Source organism: Neopsephotus bourkii, unplaced genomic scaffold, assembly GCF_033783945.1.
Source record: "Neopsephotus bourkii isolate Nb327-2 ecotype Australia unplaced genomic scaffold, CSIRO-AGI_Nbou_v1 NB_745, whole genome shotgun sequence".
Lineage (NCBI taxonomy): Eukaryota > Metazoa > Chordata > Aves > Psittaciformes > Psittacidae > Neopsephotus > Neopsephotus bourkii.
In genome coordinates, this window is record NW_026901243.1 from 2,147,900 (window position 1) to 2,163,814 (window position 15,915).

The 15,915-nt window shown below is 40.2% G+C and overlaps 1 long non-coding RNA gene across 1 annotated transcript in view; it reads right to left on the minus strand.

Moving 5' to 3' along the window:
• Nucleotides 1–745: 745 nt before the first annotated feature.
• LOC133212897 (uncharacterized) overlaps nt 746–15,915 on the minus strand; it is a 30,285-nt gene continuing 15,115 nt past the window's right edge. The window contains exon 3 of the long non-coding RNA XR_009725640.1: nt 746–1,093. This is a non-coding gene — a long non-coding RNA (uncharacterized LOC133212897). The remainder of the gene's footprint in view (nt 1,094–15,915) is intronic.

A 15,915-nucleotide genomic window follows, 5' to 3' on the forward strand; every position in this document is an offset into this window, starting at 1 on the left:
TCAACCCAGTTAGCATTTCAATAGGTGACTTTCAATACAGCTTCACCATTTCTGAGGCCAAACCAGTTATAACTGTCTGCAGTGTACTCTGATGACACAGTCAAGCTTTCTTCCTCCCCTCCCTCAGAATAGAAATCTTCATAAGTTTAATTTAGAATCAGCTCCATCTGACATGAAAAATATGGATACATGGATGCTTCTAAGGCAAATGCACAAACCTTTTCTATGTAGTTTGGAGCTATATGCCCTCTATGCTTTTGTTTGGTCAAACTCCATACAAGGCAGTGTGAGATAGGTGTTTGAAGGTCTTTCTTGGGCAAAAGAATGAAACAAATGGTATTGAACAAAGTAGAAATTTATTTTATTTCATTTTTCCTGAAAAATAACCAGTGCAAATGTGACTGAGAACAATGATTTTGAAAAAACATTTCCCAGTTAGGAAAACCATTACGATGCAGCTTCAGGCAACACTATTAATTACCCTATAGCTGTGAACTGATTTTATATTTAATAATTGAACTTGTCTGTTTTCAATTGCTTGCATCAGGACATCTGTCATGGTATAAAGTGCCATTCACTGTCAGATATCATTTTCAGAGCAAGTCCATGAAGTCAGTCCTCTCTGGTAAACTGAAGGGATGGAGGTCTTTAATCCAGGTATCTCAATTTCTTCTGCAGCTTCTGAACTTCAAGTGGCTGATCATCTTTCTGTGGAAAGGCTTGACTTCAGTGAGAGGAGGAATTACTCAAAACTTACTGAGGTTTTAAAATCACCTATGTATTGTTCAGCCATTAGTAATCCCTTTGGATTTACAGACTTGGCAGCAATTACTGTGTTAGTTGATTTGGAACAAATCACTGATAATTAGGAAAACCTCCAAGGGCAATTGTCTAATTTAGACACCATTTCAATTTCTTTTCATGCCTATATGAAAACACTGGGGCAGCCTCTTCCTGTTGCCTTCGCTGGTATTGTTTAAAGTATTTCAGACTGGAATTGAAATGTATTTTGCCTCTCCATGATTGTTCTCATAAATAACAAGACAGACATAGCTTGGATTCCAGGACATCACTGTGAGCCACAGTAACACTCCTCTGCAATGCATAAGAAAGAGAGAGAGCAGATGGAATTATGACATTTAAAACCAATTCTAAGGGGAGTTCTTAAACGATAGCAACCTTTGCTACTGCCATTCATTACAGATACTTATTGTTGAATGTGTTGAGAGCTGTAATTATTGATTGCTCAGCAGTGTCAAGATGACAGCTAGTAAGAAGTATTAATACCTTGTATAAAGAAGTGAATAAGAAATCTTTTTCTTTTTTTTTTTTCAGAGGTTAGGTTTATTCTGGAGATAAATTTCAGTTTTAGAGCCCTTGAGAAAATGAAGTGTAGGAGCAAAAAGGTCTGCTCACACTTTCTGCCTGAAGAAACGCTGAGATACAGCATATTGCTTTGTAAGTTAACGTTCAGTGGATGCTGAGCATTTACATTGAGCTGTTTTGGTTTTTTCTTTCACTTATATCAAGGCATCGGCTTCAGTGAAGTTACAACTGATTCATGTCTTCATAAACTTTTGGTGCTTTTGTACATGCTCTATACAAACTATAATTATTGCAAGCATCAGGAAGGAGACTCATGGCTATAGGTCTTGCAAATATTTCAGTAAATTATGCAGTAAATTTATCGAAAAATGAAGTTTAGAGACTAAAGCTATGTCTGGCTCTTGGTAATTATCTTTGGCTTGAAAAATGTGGGAAAAAAAACCCGCAAATAGCATAGTGCTGCACTCAGACTTTTTCTATCTTATTTAGAGAACAGTTTTGAAAACTGGCCTTAAAAATAATTGTTTTAAATTCCTTAAATTCATGGAACATTTAATTTCAGTTCAAATAAAGTTATTCAAAATGAGCTCAAATGGTTATTTCTTCCTGCCCATTTCCTATTATTTCAGCTTGTTGAAAAAGCAAAACATCCTGTCTCAGCCCCTTTGCTGAAACATCCACACTTCTGATTGATAGCTCTGCATAAACCCCTGTGCATTACAGTATTCCACATGTAATCACTTAGGTTGCCCTGGGATGGTATGAACAGCACTACAAAATCTGGCCCATAGCATCAATGGAAAAGATTGACAAATTACAGCAGTAGAAACAATTATGCGATTTTGAAATAGGATATTGTGGATAAACTGGCCTAATATCCTGTAATTCTAGGACTGTGGTCTGATTTGCCTGTCTAGGCTCTTTGTAACCAACTAGAGAACGACAAATGCACCTCCTTTAGAGCATCTCACATGGCTTAGTCCTCACATGGGTAAGAGGGCTGCAGAGAGAATGAGTAGGTGGATGATTAAATGCATAACATTTAGATGGCTAATTGTAAATAAAGGAGGGAAGCCCATCTTTGTGGTTTCTTTGTCCACAGCCTCAGTCAACTAACTCCCTGAATCGTAAACTTAGAACATGTAGGTCTTTACAGAAATATTGTTAGCTCTGCTCAGGTCTCACCTGTCAGCTTGTCATTATCTAGATATCTGATTTGGTTTTACTGAGCCAAATGCAGACAAAAATGCAGATAACTTAAGCATTAAGTACTGTTGATTGGCATTCAGTGCCTTGGAGATGTGATGTAATAGCAAAGCAAGCAGCTTGCTCATCAGTAAATAAGTAATACAGATGGCTTTCTTACAGCTGAAGCTCCTTTCACTTTAAAAAATTAATGATTTATTCTATTAAACATCTCTCTGGAAGTACACTTTATTGAGTTATTGGCTGACATTTTGATTTCCCTCAATAGGGGGAAGTGAAATTTAACACATAAACACTTACTGAAACATTTCCTTTTGAATTGAGCAGTACATGACTTAAACCACAATGATGAAGGTCAAAACACAATTGCTATAATTTTTCACTCTGGTATTACAATGTTTAAATAATGTCATACTAGTATTTGTACATAGTTTGCTGTTTATGGCTTCTTTTTACTCAGGCTGTGATTTTTGTTTTTCCTACAATGCTTGATCATTATTGTAATACTTTGATGTCAGTAATCAACTCATATTTTTTTAAAAGCACATGAATCTGAACACATGCAGCCCCATTCCGCAGCAATTATCCATGCACAACAATTCTTTGCTGCCTCTGTAACAACTGGGTCTTGTTGTGGGTGCTCCAGATTAAGATATAACTCCAAAAACTATAAGTGGTACAATTAAAATTGTAAAGTATGGCTTTAACCTTAAGTATGAAAGTATGCTGAAGTGGTTCAGAGTCTCGTATCTTTCTGACATTCAGTGGAACGCAGGTTCTTAAGTTCCTGTCAGACTTCTAAAAAATAAGATTACCAGAAAATACATATTAGCCAGGTATTCCAAAACAATTTGCTGTATAATATAGGACCATTCTAAAGAGGAAAAATATAAATGGTGCTGTCATATGAGTATGAAGGTTGTGAGTTGTTCTCCTGACACATAGCAACATATAGTCCCCTTCCACCTCCCAATCCTGATGTAAAAAATGTTGAAAAGTTCAAACCTTTAGGTGCTTAAAAGGTGCCACAAGGATTGAAAATTGACTATCAAAATGAGAAATATGGGTTTCTTTGCAGTTATTAGAGAAAACCATCACCAGAGGCTACCATGAGCTTGGTCATGGGAGGCTCTAAGGACCATTTCCCACCTGACTGAACCTGGGGCGCCCAGTCAAACTGCATCTTGTATCTTTTAAGACTATGTCCTATTAGTAAGATAATCAGAGCCAAGGACTTTTCTGTATCCTTGAAGACAAATGGTATGTCATGGCTTTCATCTTTAAACCAAACTTTGCCCTGCCCCTTCTCTCCAAAATGTGGTAAACTCATCTATATTGATTCTTAATCTGCTGTCTCTAAAAGCTGCGTTATCATCCTGCGATTAGGAAAGGAGGAAGATCTTATTTCCTACATGTATCATCCATACTTTGGGCTTGTAGTGCTGGCTTTTATAAATTGCTGTCTGGCTCATATTGAACACACACAATATTGAGGCCTTCCTCAATAGATGATAATTGTGGTTTTGTTTGCCTAATTCTTTAATCTACATTTTTGGATGTGTTGCTCTACCATGAAGTATTTAGTGGGTCATGGCAGAGCAACTTCTACCTTTTCACCAAATACCCCATAACCTTTTTGATTTTATGGGTTTTGGGTGTTCTGGGTTCAGCAGTAGCAGTCATTTTTCTCCTTCTTAGTAGGTGGTGCTGTGCTGTGGTTTTGACTTTCAATCTGGGAACAGGCTGATAACATTGATGTTTTTAGTTGTTGCTCAGTAATGTTTACTCTGACCAAGGACTTTCTGAGTCTCATGCTCTGCCAGGCAGGAGGGGAATCTGGGAGGAAGCAGAGACAGGACACCTGACCCAAACTAACCAAAGAGGTATTCCATACCACAGCATGTCATGTTAGATCACTGCTCAGTCAGGCTGGGTATCGGTCGGCGGGTGGTGAGTGGTTGTATTCTTTTCCCTTGTTATTTCCCTTATCATTATTATTATTGGTAGTAGCAGCAGTGATTTGTGTTATACCTTAGTTACTGGGCTGTTCTGATCTCAACCCGTGGGAGTCACATTCTTTCGATTCTCCTCCCCATCCCTCTGGGAGCGGGGAGAGGAAGGGGGGTTGGGGGGGAAGTGAGCAAACAGCTGTGTGGTTTCTGAGTGACAGGCTGGGCTTAAACCATGACAGTAGGTCATCCAGATTTTTTTTTTTATTTTTTTTTTTTTAGTGGAGGGCTTGTTATTCACCCATGCAATCTCTGACTGGCTTTGGAAGCATTGTACCACCCCTGTTCTCTAGTTCCTGACAGAATGGTATCTCTGCATAGGTGAAAGTAAATGTCCAGGATTACCTGAAAAGGCAAGAGTTACAAATAGAAAGGAAACAATGAAAGATTAATTTAGCATTGCTAATGTTTGTGAGATTTTGACTATTCTATGCTCAGAAAATGAAACGCTTTGTTGTACTAAAGAGAACTAAGGCCTTTTGTCAATCAGCACGTCTTACGCCTGGATGCTGCATTTTAGTAACTTAATACACTTATTTTTCACAGGTTTTTAGAGGAAGTTTCTTTTAGGCTTCTGCAAGGGGTGATGGTTAATTCTTGTTGTATTTTCTGTCTTATTTAATCTGATAAAATAAGAATAACTCAAATCAATCATCAGAAAGGATGTCATACATAAAAGCTCAAAATTAGATGGTGGGGGAAACAGAGAAGGTGGAATATTAGATGTGCAAATTACTTGGAAAAAAACAGGAGGGTACTGAGTCACACTGCTGCACCTTGCTGCATGTTGGATGTTCTCTTTGCTGTCAGTTAGCTCCTGGTTTGACACAACCACTGCTCGGAGTTTCACATTCTACCACCATGTGACAATGGACATGATGGGCAGAAGGAGCACAGAGCACCAGCCTTGAAATCAAGGCTACTGTAGGAGTTTCTGTTCTGATACTGTCAGACTCAGCACCTCCTGCCACAATAGATTCCCTGCCTTTCCCTCTATGCTCTCTCAGAATCTTTTGCTCTTACATGTTGGGACCTGGTAACCTGGAAGATAAGGTTCACAGGTTAGCATTTTCCTCCCCTTGAATTGTCTTCTGTGACTAAATAGTTTAAATTTGAACCTAAATGAGCAATTTCAGGTTCTTGCTGAGATACAACCTTGCAAGCTATATGCCTCTGAGCAGCATCTGAGTGAATCCTTAAGATTCAGTTAGACAATACTGCAGCCCTAGCAGATGAACCCCAGAATTGCTATGGGATTCAAAGAGCTCTCTCAAATATAGGCAGGTATGAAGGCTTTCTGCCTCTACACAGCTAAGCAAATGCCCTTGGCACCATGATGTTGAGCACAGAAGAGGGGGAGCAAGGTTTGCGTGGGATACGCCATGCTCATGGGTAAGAGAAAATGGGGAAGCTCAGAAGTCTGAGTTGTGAGCTGTTATCCCCAACTCCAGAAAACTGTCTAAAAAATTATCACCGGTTGTTTTATGAGTAGATAATAATCTCCCCATGTCCTTATTACCCCTCACCTAAAAGTTGTTTTATTGGCTTGACTGCAATAGCTATAATTCTGCAGGATATCCACACTATCTTTGTACCTCCTTGTATGTTTCTTTATTCTTGGCCTGCATGCATCTTGTTGCAACTGGTTTGCTGCACCTACATAAAATGAAAAATTGTTCCTTTCTTCCACTTCTGAATTTGGTATTTTGGCTTTTTGTACGGGTTTGTATTTAGCCTTCCACATGAAGAGAGAAATGACATATCTGAGATAGTTTCCTTTCTTTCTGGGTAAATACAATTTTATGCTGGCCAGTATTCATATTTTACATCAACAGTTCATGGCTGGCAATGAAAATTTAGTGAAATCACTAGAGATGCAATAAGAAGATGGCCCCTTTTGTGTGAAAAACCAGTGTCCATTTCTGGGGTCTGGAGCAGAATTCTCCAGCCTTGAGTAACACCCAATAAACAAAGTAAAACTTCTTTCTTAAAACTAAGCAAACAGTTATTTGGGTGATCATAGCAGAATTCAGTCCCTTCTCTGTTGTAGAGACTCTGAACCAAAGGAGGATCCTACTGCTCTGTCTGAATGGGCAACTGCAAATCACAAAACCCAGCTCTTCAGATGCATATTTCTCATGCAGGCCAGCTAGGTGTAGTCTGAGACAGCTGTCTGCCACTCTCATCTGACACTGTGGCATGATATGTTAGTGATTTATCTAGAAAGCAACTGAGGCGTTTTTATGCTGCTAGCACTGGGTACATGACGTTTCTGTGACGACGGCAGTGAGTAGATGAAAGTTTGCAGATCAGGGCAGAGATGGGGCTCATCCAAGCAGACCCCTTTCTCAGAACCATGCAAGAGCCAGGCTCACCCTAAGTAAACTGAGGATGCCAGAATTGTGCTGACATCTCATCTCTGTGAGCAAGTTCTCTGTAACAGCAGGTGCATATGGTCTGCTAAAATTCAGCAGGCACCACCAAAAAGTCAGATAGAAACCTGTCCCTTAACTTTACCACATTGCAGCTGCTTTTTGACCAAATGACACAAGCCTTGCCACCAGGATATAAAAATTGTCAAGTGCTGTGTAATGAACATCCTAACACAAGTGATATGTAACAAATAACTGTAACTAACCTTTCTTTTTCACGTGTGTGTCACTGTGTCCCTGAAGAACAAGTGTCTACATTTCTGTCTGACATTCAGATATGATGAACACTAAAGGAGCTAATCAAACCTGATGTTCCCATTACAGCCAGTACATTCAGTTTAGTACATGCTGAATCCAAATAACTAATGTGCTTTAGGTTCATCTACATAGGAAATAGCCAGGAAGAGACTGGGGTATTCCTGTTAGGAATAACAAGGGTGGGATGTAGTCTAGGACAACAAGGACACAACACTGGATGACTTCTGACTTTTTTTCAAAGTCATTCTGGAGTTTTTGAGTTAGTATAATTAATTTCTCTTTTCCTTCCCATAATACTGAGAAACTACTTGTATTATGGCCTCAGAGACAGAGAGCACTGGGAAAGTGTGGCAACTTAAAATTCAGTGAAAGAGACTTTCAGAGGCAGTTTGAATGTATAATGAACTGTGAACATGTACAGGGATTTCTCTCCCTCTCTCCCTGTTTTTGTGAATTCCCATCATTGTGTGGATTAAATGCAAAATATAGGGTTAAGACAAATGTGGCTGTTAAACTTTGCAAGTAATAGCTGTGATCCCTTACTATAAGGCCATATTCCTAAACTGCATCTGCTTAACATAAAATTATTTCTGCACAAGGGTGTCCTTTCTTGTAAGCTCTGGAATATGGTATTCTCTTAAAAGACTCTTTTCTTGCTTGAATTGTCTTCGTAGGTTAACATGTGTCCTGAAAGTGAAAAACAGGAGAGCAGGCAAGTTAAACAAAAGAGGTGCAAGAGCAGGTCTAAATATGAGGGACTTTCAGGGTAGCGGTATGAATGGGAATATCTGCAGCAAGAGTGTGAGTTCCAGCCTCAAACTAGATCAGAGGTGGATTACTTTTAAAAATTAAAATTGATCCTTTATAGCCCACTGATCTCAAGCTTCCATCTGTAGTAAAAGAGGATTAATAGCTGTTGGAGGAGAAGGCAGGGAAGATTTACAGTAAACCTATTAATCTCAGGCAGCTCTCACAGAAGGACATTTACAGATTTCAGAAAAAAATGCTTACTTTTCCTGCCAGAATCACAGCAAACAGCTTATCTGTGTGTAGAATCGGGCCTCATATGCACCCACGTGAAGGGGAAAGGGTTTGTCTTTGGTGATCTCAATGATCCCAGTGCTACCCCTGAAAAGCAGTATAAATATGGTCAGATGTGCCTGACCCTGACTTTCTTTGAGCATTGTTTTTCAGAGCATCCTATATGGAGCTTGTCTGGGTGATCCTGATGAGGGACCTCTCCTCCTATGTCCAGGAAGCTGGGATATCTTGAGTGTTGGAAAATTTCCCTTGGTTGGGATGGGTGCAAACTCAATCCCTCACCATTCTGTTCCTCTTAACAAACACAGGAGTTTAGCTAATTAGGCAAACTTTAGTATTAAGGCTAAAGCCCACTTTAAAAGCCATGCCTTCAGTTAATAGTTTGAGGCGATTTATAAACTAGAAGCAGTTTGGTGATTAGCTAATGCTCTATGACCTGCAAGTAAATTTCAATTAAAATGTAAGACTGCAAGTAATCATGCAAATTAAGGAATGAGGAACGTACATCTAATTTTAATGCTTGCAAAATAATATTGCTGAAAAATACAAATCTACCATAATAATGTATATTTGTATGCATAGACACATCTTCAATGCATAGTGATCCCATAGATCTTGAATGTGCAGTGGTGAATGTAACATGGAATGGTAAAGAAAATGCTAATTTGACTTTGTAACAAAGAGAGGAGAGCACAATAGAGAAATGTAAAGTACAGGCTTGGTATTTTAATGGAGAAGAGCAACTCACCTTAGGCTGGTGTCCATCTCCAGAAAAATGAAGATTAAAAAAACATGTATATGTGCCAAGACCTGCAATATTGTATTGGCTTATTATTTGTACTTTGTGATTTATCTTTGGCTTTGTTGCATCTTCAGTGAAAGCACTGCTGTTTCCTTGATTGTACTCTTTTCTGCTTCATGACTTTGCCCAGTTTTCAGCCTCATGTTTCATGTGTTACTAGTTGAAGTAGACAAACCTCACAAATTATGGAACCTAAAATCAGATTTTAGTTAAACTCAGTGTTCTAGCCAACAAGAAGAGTTCAGTTTGGTGGGGCTGTGGGCGGGTGGAGGGAAGGCTAATATCCTCTGTTGTCGGTACTGTCAGTATTTACTTCCAAAGCAGGGTCTTCAAATCCATGTGAGTCTCTTCCCTAGCATCAAAAGAGCTAATACTGAAAATTCAGTGAGTGTGTAACTCCTATAGACTGTCCAGATAATCCAAATCTTAGGGCATCTATGGTCTTGTGGAAAACGGACAGCCCTCATACTTCCTTCTGAGAAAGTATCAGGAAAAAGCCCCAATAACCCTTTCCAAATCCTTCTCTCTGTCAAAGGAAATCCACACTTAGGCTACGAGCCACCAGCTCTCACCAGTGTAGAAGTTTTATTTTGTGCACTACAGGTATTGGTCAAGTTTATTCTCAAGGTTCGTGGTCCCATGCGCTACTGAAATGCAGTGGGAGGCTGTATCTGTCTTGCAGGCCTTGTAATAGTGGCCAACTGAGCTGATAAAGGGAAAGTGCCAGAGGAAAACTGAGATCAGACCTGCCAAGTTTGCACAAGTCAGGAGCAGAACCAGGAGCTGAGCCCAAACGAGTTTCAATGCTGGGTCAGACTGGTATGGTACTTTTTAGAAGCAGTAAATTCAAATCACATTTGCATTATCCTAGCACAGGGTCAACAGCAGAGTGCACAAGGAGAGAAGTCCAGAAAGGAGGGCAAATCAAAGGCAGTGGGGATCTGCTGGCTACATAATGCAAACACAGTAAATCTTGGTTATTTGCACGCTCTGGAATCAGAGATATTTGAATTTTTGGGTTGCATTTGATGGGCAGCAAGAAGCTGTTTTTACCTCAATCTTGAAAAGAGCAGGATCAGAACACTGTTGTCAGCATTTTGTCCTGCTGCAATGATGGTAGGGTGAGTGACTGTGCAGGGGCAGGCAGCTCTGTCCCTCGATTAGCTTTGGTAGTGCTGTTGGATCTCTGTCAGGCCATTCCAGTTTAAAACAGACACAGTTACTGTTCATCAGCAAGCACCCTAACAGAGAGGGGACATGCATCCTCCTCCTCTTCACTTTCCTCATTCTACTTTAGCCTCCCTGCAGCTATGACAAGGACTTGTCTTTGATGGCAGGTGCTGAGTCCCGATTTTTCGCAAGAGTTTAGCAGGAATCAGGTGAGAAAAGGTTCAAAAACTTAAGCAGAATCACTGTAAGTCCTGGCAGTCAATTTATATCTCCCCTTAACAGTCCAGCTGTTGGATACAAAGACAGCATGGGGATCACACTGTGTTGCCCCAGGTTCATCACTTTGGTAGCTGGCAGGACCCTGGAGCTGAGGGTAAACAGCATGAGAAAGGGTTTTATATCAAACCCTGTCAAACCACTTCAAACCACCTGAGGTGTCTTATTTCAATTATAGATTTAAAAATAGAATTGTTTTCTATTCCCTGATTCACTGATTCCTTCTTGGGTTATCTTAGAATTGCTTTGAGGCTCAGGGGCAGAAGGCACCTAATGAGGATTTAGCTAAGCAGATGCTTATCCAGTTGTGTCTCTTCAGTCTTGAAATGCCATAAGTTATCCTTCACTGGCTGAACTTTTAAAAACATGTCACCAGGCTGCTAGTCAATGAGTAAAGAGTTAAAATATACCCAGAACATATAGCAGTGCTTAAAGCTTGGTCAGAAATTATTTTACCCAAAGCTTATACTCAGTCCCAATTCCTGCAAGCTGTAGAGGCTCTGTCTTTATTTCCAAGATAAGTTCCAGACCTGTCTTCTTTCAGGAAAAATGGGTCAAGAGTTTCTTTGGAAATTTGCTCTTGATTGTGCCTGACCCTCACAGCTTAGGTACACTGTCACAGTCACCCCCAGCCTCTTCTGCACGTGGCCTTGGCCATCCACTTCATTTGTTTATTCCCACAGTCCCAGACTCTACCAGAACGGATTGTAGGAAGCAGCAACATCATCTTGTCTTTCTATGTGGGAAGTGAGATAGCTGCATTAATTATATATTTCCCAGCCTCTTCCCACTGGCAACAGCATGTGCAAGAACAAGTGGTTATTTAGGGCCAAGGGGGCTGTGAGTTTGGGGCTGTTGTAACCAAAGAAGGAACAGCAATGATGACAACCAGAAGATATGTTTCTCCAGGGAGTTACTGGGGGGATTTCATATGCATGAAAAAGACAAGCCAACAAATATGAAAGCGATGAAGAATAAGTTAATTTAAAGCCTCATCAGAAATAAAGCTGTCTGTAAACATAGAGGACAACATGAAGGAATTTAATACCTTTGTGGTGCTTATCTGCAAGCCAAGCAGAATACATGGAAAATAATATTGTTTCTGAGAGCAGAAGGCCTGAGGTCTTTCGTAGTTGTGGGGCTTGGGGATTTGTTTTGGGGTTTTGAAGCAGCTTTCAGGAAATTCATTCAGAGAAGTCTGCAATACGGATATCTCAAGAATGTAAGTTTTTATGTGAAATTGAATCGAATTTAATGTGTTTCTCTGGCAGTCAATAAAATGGGAGGGAGAGGCGCAGAGAAACTGTGATGTTGAAAAACCTCACAAAGCTGAAGAGCTGAAGAGCAAGGACTGTCACTTTAAATACTTGAGGGCAGATAAGACCATTGATTTCAAGGAACCTCATTAGGCTGTGTGATTAATGGCTCTTAAGCTGCACACAAAGGAGAAACACCGGGGAGTGACAGACCCCAATAGCCTATGCTGGCAGAGAAACAATGCCCAGACCCTGCTGGTCCCACAGCTACCCCAGGAGACCCTTAACCCCCTGCGTCAGTGATAACACCCACCTCATGAGCTGATGAGGACAAAAGGCTTCTTATTGGACGTTTAGGGGAGGAATTGAAGGAAGAGAAAAGTAGGAATCTCACTGGTCTGGGGAGGAAAAAGCATGGGGAAACAGTGGGATACATATAAATATTTTGCTGGCCTGGCCATGCTTGTCTGGCCATACGCTGGTCCAGATCAGTGCAGACTGTCCTGTCTTCTTATTAAACTCCATTTCTAGTTACTGCCCTGGGTAAGGGGCTCCCTGTTCTGTGTGCGTATGTGTATATGTGTATGAGGGTCTGGAATCACTGGAGTGACACTATGGGTTGGAGGGCATGTGTGTCTGTGGTGCCAGCAGCTACAGACACCAGAACGTACATGTTGTCTGAGTGTGCATGTTAGAGTGTGATCACTAGTGAACACAGGACAGACTAGATGGTGGGAGGTGCCAGATACTGGGGTGGCCACAAGTCTGGGCCAGATATGGGAGAGACATGAGACTGCTGAGTTGGCTGCTGGAGGGGCAAAGGGGTCCAAGCCAGCTACTGGAGAGACAGCGAGGTCTGGGAGTCTGCTGAGAGACCTGCTTAAGCACTTACATGCATGAGGCAACTGGAGATGGGAGAATCCAAGGGACAGCTATTAGCAGTTCAGTGTCTGAGGCTAGTTAATGGAGGTATCCATATTGTATGTATAGCTATAGGAGCCATCTTGCTCTTGGAAATCAGTTTCATGCACCAGAATGAGTTTTTTTCCTGATTTTCTTCTCTAGCATCACATTCTCTGATTGCCATCACTCGATGATCTCCTTTCAGATTAAAACCAATCATCCTTCAATTTCCTAGAACTATCTTAATAACTAATGCCTTGTCTTCTGCTGCTGTCCCCCACCGTGTAGTGACAGCCTGTTCAGAAATACCACATCAGTGACATCAGGTATAGCTGGATTATTTCCTAGTTGTTTTCTTATCCTGATCCTCCAAAAACTTTGTCGCAGCTTGTTTGATCCAAATAGAGTTACAAACAAACATGAAATAACTCCCCACAGCCATCCATCTAAAAGTAAAATTACTGTTTCTGAACTCTCAATATCCATTTGCAATTTTTAAAGATCATTTTGAGATTTGAAGGAAGGCACAATTTTAGAAGGAGTTAGACAGATATTTATCTCCTGTCTCTGTCTAATTTCATTGCTGAAAACTAATGCTCACTGTTGACTGAATATGGGTCTTTTAAATGAGGAATTTAATATCACTGTGGTTTGGGTTTTTTTCCTTTTTTTTAAAATGAAGCCAAACCAGTTATTATTTTACAGTGCATTACTGAGCTTTTCTGTCATATTTTTCAGTTTCTTATCATAAATTAAGCTTAACTGACTGGTGGGCAAGTCCAAATTCAATATAATGAGGCAGGATCCATTTCTTTATTACAGTGTAGGCAGACTATTGTATATGTAGTTTCAGGGTATTATTTTGGATTCAACAAAGGTTCTTAAGTACTTGGATTTATGATGGTTATGTATCTTTCGGTTAATGGTTTCTGGAGACTGGGACAGCAAAATGAGAGTCAAAACTGCTAGATGGGTCATCTAAGTTTCAGGGCAACTTCTGGTAAATTGGTGTATATGACTTCTGTCTTCCTTTCTTCTGATTCCTGCTGTGGAAAAAGGGAAGAAAACTGAACCACTTTCCAAGGAAAGTCATGGTTGGTTAGACAGCTATTGACATTTATAGTCTACATAGAAGTTGAGAGTTTGGAGATCTTTAGTGAAGAAAATGTAGAAAAAATTCAGGGTTCAGGGGATGTGAACTTTTGCTGAGACAAAGGCTCATCTGCACCCGAGTGGCCAATGTTTCTATTGCCTAGTTCAAACAAGACATTGACAAATTCCAGACTCGGAAGTCAGAATTATCAGGCATCTGCTAGGAAGAAAGGGTGCCAATCGAAATGATGATTAACTTGGCCTGAAACATACTCAAAACTCAGCTAGATAACATTCTGGGCAAGCTGACCTAACTTTGAACTTAACCCTGTTTTTGGTGGGAGGTTGCACTAGGGCCTTAGGAGGTCCTTTCCAACTTAAATTATTCTAAATTATTTTGAGTCTCTGTTCAGTTTATCTTTCATATTTTATTACATTTTGGAACATTTTTTATATTTTTCCTAAGTCTCATAATGGAATGTACTGTTAAAATTTGTGCACCCTGAGCTGCAAAAGTTTGTGAGAAAGTATACAATTGTTCAGGAACAATTTATTTGCTTTTCATTTTCTTTTATAAACCTGAAAAACAATAGGAATGAAGAAAAGGGCCATAGGTCCATGTGAAATAGCGATGCTGAAGGAAAACTCCTTTAGAGACTGAATAGACGTACACACTCCAGACCTAAGTGCAGGAGCTGAAGAAAATATTTTATTCACTAGCAATGTTTCCTTACCCTTTGCACAACTGCCTTGCTATATGCGTTGCCTGTCTTGTGTCAGAACTGTAGGCACATGCTGGCTTTTCCTTAAAATTCATGCAGTGCTCTCAAGAAAGGCTCCAGTGTCTCATCACAGGCATACAAATAGCGATGAGGTAAGGAATGCCGGATTCCAGGAAGCAAGTCTCCACTATAATGAGCTTTATATCCTCTAGTTTTGTTTCTAATGCTGTGGAAGAATCTGCTGTGGGTTTTAAAGGTTTGAAAGGATTTTGTTTAAAGACTACAGATAAGCATTTAAGGGCTTAAGCCAGGTAATATTAAAGCAAACTGTTGGAATTGGTGAGTTCTGGGTTGCTTCATGACAGTAGTAGAGGTCAATGTTGTGTATGTTGGTGATGCTTTTTTAAATACAGAGAACAGTAAAAAAGGGACCAGGTTTCCTGGTCTTACTTGCTAGAAGAAAACACCCACAAAGCCTGTGAAGGCCAGTCAAGGTGCAGATGCAAAAAAACTGACAATAGGTGGGGTTTTCTTTCTTTTTTACTACTCCATTAATTGGTATTAGTGTGTTTCTCAGTCATGAGCAAAGATCTGAGGTTTTAAAGGTCTGTTCTTCTTTTGCTAAAGTTCAGTGTTAAGTGCATTTTGCAGACGGTCTCATTAGGTAGTAAAACTAAGAGCAAAAAGATTCTGGCTTCTTAATTTGTCTACGTGACAGTGTCAGTGCTTCAGAGGAGTAACTCTGGAGTCAGCAGCTAGCTGATATATATACCTGCAAATTGAACTTTAATGAGAAAAGTGCTTTATGTCCCTAGTAGTCGCCATACAGCAAGCAGTGATCTCACCTTCAATGAAAAGGACTGAGCACCTTCCCTCTGCCTATCAGCATGAGATTGTGTGTGATTGCAAGTGTTCAGCATTTAGTAACATCCTGTTCTCATATAGAGAGGGGCAGAAGAGACTTATGCACACAGGTCTGTCTTTGCTTACAGAGAAGGTATTCCATCACCATAATCTTCCAGCTGACTCTTGTCTTCAGCAGCCCCTGTTTATGGCTCAGCTCCAGAGAATACGTTGTGCCTCTTGGACATTAAAGGGGCATGCATTGAGGGCAGACAATTCCTCTCTAGCCCTGCATCAAAACAATGTGTTATGCTATCAGGTTGCCATGACTTTGGAGATTAAATGGAGATGTTCTTCAAAATACTCTCTTGTGTATCAGAGGTGACTGACCAGATGGTTTTTACAAGGTGTGGAAATCTGGAGAAAAGCAGTACAATGTGTCAGAGAATAGGAATTGTCAAAATTCTTCATTGAGAAACTATGCTCATGGAGAGCAAAGCTGTGTGGTCTGAGAGAGACTGATGCCTTTCACTCCTGCAGCAGAGGGTAGGGTCTTATCAGAGAATGAAAAATCTATGA